Consider the following 7,500-nt stretch of genomic DNA (forward strand, 5'->3'; position numbering starts at 1 on the left):
ATCCGCCCTACCTCAAGGTGTGGGGCTCCTTTGGCTACAGTGGACTAGGGAATCTTGTCATGCTTCCTAGATGCCAAACGCTTAATTCTGAGCGTTATATTAGGCTGCTAAAGGACAATATAGCAGTCTTTCGCCAAAACCGGCTGTGAGACCCTTCAGCAGGACGGCGCCCCTTGCCACACCTCAAGGGCATCCAAAAGGTGGCTCTCTGACAACGAGGTTGAATTTATGCATGACTGGCCTGGGCCAATCACCTGATCTGTCCCCCACAGAAAACCTTTAGGGAATCTTGAAACGCCTCCTCGTAAGGAGGATATGTCGACAATCCCCAAGGTTGAGATTGCAATAAGGAAGTTCTGGGGGAAATACCCCTTGCCCACTGTCAGAACTTGGCTGATAGTCTTCCACAGCGACTCCAAAAGGTCATCAAGTCCAAGGACTTCCCCATCACGAAGTAGCAATAACGGCATAAGTGTTAAAGTATTTTTTTTTTTTATATTTATGAATTAAATTTATTTTTCTGCAAGCTAATTTATCTCTTTTCTCAGTACAAATGGCGCTGACTGTATATATATATATATATATATATATATATATATATATATATATATATATATATATATATATATATATTTGTATATATATATATATATATATGTATATATATATATGTATATATATATATATATATATATATATATATATATATATATATATATATATATATATATATATATATATAGTATATATATATATATATATTATATAATATATATTTCTGGGCTCAGCCCGTGTCGCTATATATATATATATATATATATATATATATATATATATATTATATATATATATATAAGGGATTTTAGCAGACACATTTCACGGGAGCGACACGGCTGAGCCCAGAAATATATATATATATATATATATATATATATATATTATATATAATATGTATATATGTATATATATATGTATATATATGTATATATATATATGTATATATATATATATATATATATATATATATATATATATATATATATATATATATATATATATATATATATATATATATATATATATATATATATATATATATATATATGTATATATGTATATGTATATATATATATATATATATATGTATATATATATATATATATATATATATGTATATATATATATATATGTATATATATATATATATATATATATATATATATATATATATATATATATATATATATAGTATATATATATATATATATATATATATATATATATATATTTCTGGGCTCAGCCCGTGTCGCTACGTGAAATGTCCTTTTAGCATACATTTCTAAGGTAAATTAATGCTAACATACCAGAGAAAAAGCTAAAATGGAAATGCCAGAATATTCTGGCTCGCTCACCTTATATATAAAGGTGTTGGTATGGTTTCTGGGGCGAGTGAAACCACTAGTATGGGTCTCTTGCCATTTAGATTCATCTTTCTTCGAAATCCCTCTATCAGAGAGGGGCCGATCCAAGGCCCACTCCTAGCTACAACTACTACTAGCGCCTCTGACGGTACCACTAGCGCCTCTAATGGCATCCTTTTCGTTAGCACCACTCAGATCCGCACGTTTTTTCTTGCATCTGTTTTTACCTTTTGCATCTTTACGTTTATTCTTTACATCCTTTATGTTAGCCTAAGTCGGCGGAGACCCCGCTCACCACCCGGGTTCACCACCTACTTATTCTAATGTAAGTTTTTATGGCGGAGTTCTCCTCCCCGCCACTATTGCTGGTCCCCCCCTGCTCCTCACCCGACGTCCTAGTACTCCTCGTTCCGGCGTATAGGTTAGGTACTACTGTCTCGGTGATATTTTCATCCTCCAGCAATGCCGGGGACACACTGATTCTAGTTTTACCAACTCTATCGGACACTCACCACGTTACACGGCAGAAGAGCAGGTAGAGACCAAGCCTTAAAATTGTCTATTAACTGTGGTGCACTCCGGTATTGTGATATATCACTTCATGGACTTAGTCCAGCAAGTCAGTGTTGATACTCATGTATCATTTCACTTACAGGCTACCCACTGCCAGGAGTCGGGCGGCAACGCCGTTCTCCAGGACCCCTGTGGGCACGAGGTCTGCCGGACCCACGCTACCTGTGCCATCTGCTTCGGGGATCTGGCAGTCTGGCACTACGAGAGCTGCACCATCTGCTATGAGCTGGTGGATCAGGTCTCCTCCAAAGTAAGTACACCTCCGGATACTAAACCTTGTCACATAAAATTTATTGGCCTATATAATTTGTGATATATCATTTACTGTACGTAATTTAAGTTAATCTTAAGTACAGTGGTACCTTGAGATACGAAAGGCTCATCTTACGAAAAACTCGAGATACGAAAGCCGACACAAAAAATTTTACTGCTCTACATACGAAAAGTTTTCAAGATACAAAAGGTTTCTGAAAGTCTGAGATTCGCCCAATAACAATTTTGAAACTTGCGCCGCGCGCCGCCATCTTAGTTCTAGTAGACTCGCCACCATCCTCCTGCTCTCCCATTGGTTCCTGATGCTAGCCAAGCCATGAGATCCTTCTCTCCTATTGGACAGCATCCCTCCCATCATGCATCTTACGTGGTGGCGTCCCTTCGCTCGGCCACTTCGCACCCGAAGCTTTATCCTACGCATGCGACATTTGTATGGTCCAACGATTTCGTTTAGTATCGTAAATTTGTTAGTGATTTCGTTGTGCTACTTTATCATGTTGTGAGAACCTAATTAGTATACGTACTACATATGTAACTTAATTACGTACAGTACATATTAGTCATGGGTCCCAAGAAAGTTGCTGAAGTTAACAGAAAGAAGAGAATGCTTTCTGGAGACTAAAATGGAGATAATAAAAAAGTATGAAGCTGGCTTGCGGTTGAGTGTGATCGCTAAGGAATACGGCCGAAATCCGTCGACGATAGGCACCATACTTAAGCAGAAGGAAGCCATCAAAGCAGCTACACCTTCCAAGGGCATGACTATTTTGTCCAACAAGAGGAGCCATGTGCATAATGAAATGGAAAGGCTGCTTCTTGTATGGATCGAGGACAAAGAAATCGATGGCGATACGATAACCGAGACGGCAATCTGCCAGAAGGCCAGCGCTATTTTCGGCGATTTGGATTGCCCAAAGCCGAAGAGACGATGGCGGAGAGGGACATCAACGGCAACCCCAGAGTTCAAGGCTTCTCATGGGTGGTTGGTTCAAAAAATTCCATAAACGAACTGGCATCCATTCGGTGGTGAAGAAATTGAAATTACGTAAACTATAAAAAAGTAAAAAGAAATGTAAAAATCAAAAAAAGACGAAATAATTTTATTTTAAGTTTTTTGTAAAGTTAAGTGTTACAGTTTTGTTAATGTGTTTTGTAAAGTTTAGTTTGTTTTTCTGACATTTTTTTATGTGTTTTGTAAAGTTAAGTGTACTTATCTGCCGTTTGTCCTCCTCCTCCTCTGCCGCCACTTTCGGAGATAGCCTCACCCGAAAGGTAAGCTTCCACATTTTACATTAGAGTAATAATATTTCTTGTACACTAATATACACTTTAATTTACAGGTTTTGCATTTTGTTATTATAGTTACGTATTGAATGGTCGAAATTGTTGTAGTATTTCATTGGTTTATAGGATCAATTTAGCTTTATTATGAAATTTACTGGGGTGTTTTTGGAGGGCTTGGAACGGATTAGCCATTTTACATGTAAAATGTGGTCCAAGATACAAAAAAAACACAGACAGACAGACAGACAGAGGCAGACATATACAGGCGGTCCCCGGCTTACGACCGGTCCGGCTTACGACGTTCCGAGGTTACGACGCTTTTTTCTTAAATATTCAATGGAAATTCCGTCCTGGGTTACGACGCTTGTTCCGAGGTTACGACGCTGACGCTTCCGACGCTCCGAGTTAACGACGCTTTTAAAAAACGCATGCTATGATAAAAATCCTTTATAGTTTAGCACGTACATAATAAAAATATGTTTTTGGTTACATTACAACAAAAATTTTGAGGTTATGATGATTTTTGACACTTTTTTTTTTCGGTATTTTTTGAATTTTTTTTACTGACGCCGCATATGCGGAACTAGTTTGCGGGCGAATGAATACACTAGCTTGGGATGCGCAGTTTAAAACAGTCCAAAAGCGCAAATATAATGAAAAATCATTGCTTGTTTCCAGTACATAATTAAAAAAACAAAACTAAGTTTCTGGTTAGATTACAACACAAATGCCAAGGTTACGACGTTTTTGTTATGCTTTTAACGATACCTCATATGCAGAACTAGTTTTTGAGCGGAGGTGCATAAATTAATTAACGCTATTAAACTGTATGGTAAATTGACCCGAACAACGACCTCGGACGGTCGAGGACGCCAAGCGTAACAATACGAAAGGACGCCACTTCAATCGCGTGCCTGCCTGCATTTCCACTAGGTTGTGTGCTGAGACGTTGCTGAAATTCCTTGCCATTTTCGCTAATTTACAATGGCTCCTAAACGCCAAAGTACTTCCTCCGATGATAGTTCATCCAAGAAGAGGAAGGTCATCACGATGGAGGTCAAATATGACGTGATAAAGCGTTCGGAGAAGGGAGAAACTAACACCGAAATAGGCCGTTCTTTAGGCTTGAGCAGGACCACGGTGGTAACCATTGTGAAGGATAAGGAACGTATTCTGAAGCACGTTAAGGATGCTGCACCGATGAAGTCAACGGTGATAAACGAGAAGCAACGTAGCCAGAGCATTGTTGAAATGGAGAAATTGCTCATGAATCTGGCTGGAGGACCAGAACCAGCGACGTGTTCGGTGAGCTTAAGTGTGATCCAGGAGAAGGCTAGAGCGCTGCATGAGGCAGTAGTGAAAAAGTTTGGCGAAGGCAGTGCTGGTGGTGAATTTTCCGCGAGTAGAGGTTGGTTTAACCGTTTTAAGGCTCGTGCAAATTTGCATAATGTGAAGCTGCAAGGTGAAGCTGCTAGTGCTGATAGCGAAGCAGCAGAAAGCTTTTTCCAGGTGGTTTGGCTGAGATAATTAAGGATGGTGGTTACACGGCTGACCAAGTCTTTAATGTGGATGAGACTGGATTATTTTGGAAAAGAATGCCAAATCGAACGTACTTTCCAAGGAGGAGAAGTCAGCACCTGGCCATAAAGCTGGAAGGAGCGACTGACTTTGCTGTTGGGGCCAATGCAAGTGGTGATTTGAAACTGAAGCCCTTGCTGGTGTATTTGGCCGAGAATCCCAGGGCTTTCAAGGGCATTTTCAAGAGTCAACTCCTGTGATTTGGAAATCTAACAAGAAGGCGTGGGTTACCTTAATGGTCTCGAAAGATTGGTTCAATGACCATTTCGTGCCAGCAGTGGAGCGGTACTTGACTTCGAAGGGTCTGCCTTTTAAGGCCCTCTTAGTCCTGGACAATGCCCCACCTGGTCACCCTTCAAATTTGAGCGACATCGCATCCTAATGTGAAGGTGGTGTACCTCCCACCCAATACCACATCGCTGATACAGCCAATGGACCAGGGAGTAATAGCAAATTTCAAGGCTTACTACCTTAGAAGGACCATACGTGTTGCTTTGAGGGCCATAGAAGCTAACAAGGAGTTGACACTGAAGCAATTCTGGAAGGGCTACAACATTGCAGATGCAGTGAAGAACATTGCAAGTGCTTGGGACGAGGTGAAGACGACCACTTTAAATGGGGCCTGGAGGAAACTGTGTCCACAGTTTTGAAGGCTTTGACCAGGCAAGAAGACGTCGAGACTGTGACGAGGAAGATCGTAGGGCTAAGCAAGAGGCTGCAACTAGATCTTGAACCTGATGATGTAACAGAGCTGCTGGCTTCCCATGGAGAGGAATTGTCTGCAGAGGACTTACTAGAACTTGAACAAACAAATGATTGAGGAAGAGGAGGCGGCACCAGCCAAAACCCAGGTCATTAACTGTGAAAGGCTTGTCAGAGGGTTTTACTCATCTGGAGAGAGCCTTGGCTTCTTTTGAGGCAGAAGACCCTAACGTGTTTCTAGGTTTGACAAAAATCAAGGAGAGGACATCATGGATTGGTGACTTTCACAAGGAGACCCTGAAGGAGAAGCAGACGAAGAGAAGTGTGCAGTCCAGGCTTGACACTTTCTTTCACAAGTCTCCAGTACCACCACCTCCCACTCCTAGTCCTGGTAAGGAATTCTGAACAGTTTTACTAATTTATGTGTACATAGTGACATATTAAAATGTGTTAAGGTTTTTTAATGTAACAACTACTAAATGTAAGAGTAAATTGTAACTTCATTAATTTTCACATTTGTAATTTTATTGCAGAAGTGGTGACAGTTCCAGATCCCCCACCCTGTACTACCTGGTTGACCGTTCCAGATCTCCCTGTACTACCTGTGACAGTTTCCAGATCTCCCTGTACTACCTGTGACAGTTCCAGATCCCCCGGCCCCCTGTACCTGGACCCTCTGTATCAGCCCGCCCACCTGCAAGTGTACAATCAGGTAAGCAATTTCATTTTTCTCATTTTCATGTTGGAAATTGTTTACACCCTACATACATTCGTACACTAACTTACATAGTGGTACAATGTGTTTGATGTTGCATAACCTTATTATTATTTTTTTTTTCCATTTCAGACCCCTTTGATAGTGACAGTGACCCAGATGACCCTGAGCCTTTCCATGGTTTTGATGCCTCGCCCTATACATCAGGTAAGGAATTCCTTAACAAATTTTGTATAAAATGTTTTATAAATTGCTAATAGAAATTTTATTAAAAGTGTACATATGCTACAATTACATCCACCTTTATATATTTTATGTACCCTATCATTCTTTCCAGATGTAGATGTTCCCTCCCTCAATCAGTTTGATACAAGTATCACCTCCCCAGAGCCCAAATCAGTTGATACGAGTAGTATCTCTCCCATTCCTTCAGGTAAAAGAATTCTTCATTTTTTATATTGAACATACGTATTACACACTACATAATGTCAAACAGTAATAACATGTGCAGTAGTTTACAGTAGTAGTAACTATCATTTTATATATTTTTTATCATTCCAGGACTCCCAAGCACCTGCCATCCCACTCCATAGCCCACCACCCACCTCTCATGTACCATATGACCATACCCAGTAAGCAAGCCAACCACTAGAATTTGGTAAGGACAGTTTTTTTTTATTAATGTTTTAATATTACATATGTAATAACCATGTTATGTATGTAAACATACATACTATAATCATATGTACTATTACATTATCATTCCAGACTGGCATGCACCTGTGACTTACATAAACTAGACCTCTACATAGCCTACATGTCTTCATTTTGCTGGAGGTAAGGAATTCTCAGTTGTGTTTAATGTTTGCATACGTACAATAAATTTTGTAACCACCTAAGTGGTTACATACTGTCCTTTAATATTAATTCTTCATTCCAGGACTGCCCATCATC

The 7,500-nt window shown here is 39.5% G+C and overlaps 1 protein-coding gene and 1 long non-coding RNA gene across 5 annotated transcripts in view; one reads left to right on the forward strand and one right to left on the reverse strand.

Annotated features, from left to right (window-relative positions):
* Nucleotides 1-7,500, reverse strand: part of LOC135218422 (uncharacterized) — a 99,862-nt gene that overhangs the window by 50,796 nt on the left and 41,566 nt on the right. The window lies entirely within an intron of this gene.
* LOC135218423 (uncharacterized) overlaps nucleotides 7,494-7,500 on the forward strand; it is a 1,776-nt gene continuing 1,769 nt past the window's right edge. Inside the window, exon 1 of the long non-coding RNA XR_010315317.1 lies at nucleotides 7,494-7,500. This exon is cut by the window's right edge and continues 126 nt beyond it. This is a non-coding gene — a long non-coding RNA (uncharacterized LOC135218423).

The sequence above is a fragment of the Macrobrachium nipponense genome, chromosome 9 (genome assembly GCF_015104395.2).
Source record: "Macrobrachium nipponense isolate FS-2020 chromosome 9, ASM1510439v2, whole genome shotgun sequence".
Lineage (NCBI taxonomy): Eukaryota > Metazoa > Arthropoda > Malacostraca > Decapoda > Palaemonidae > Macrobrachium > Macrobrachium nipponense.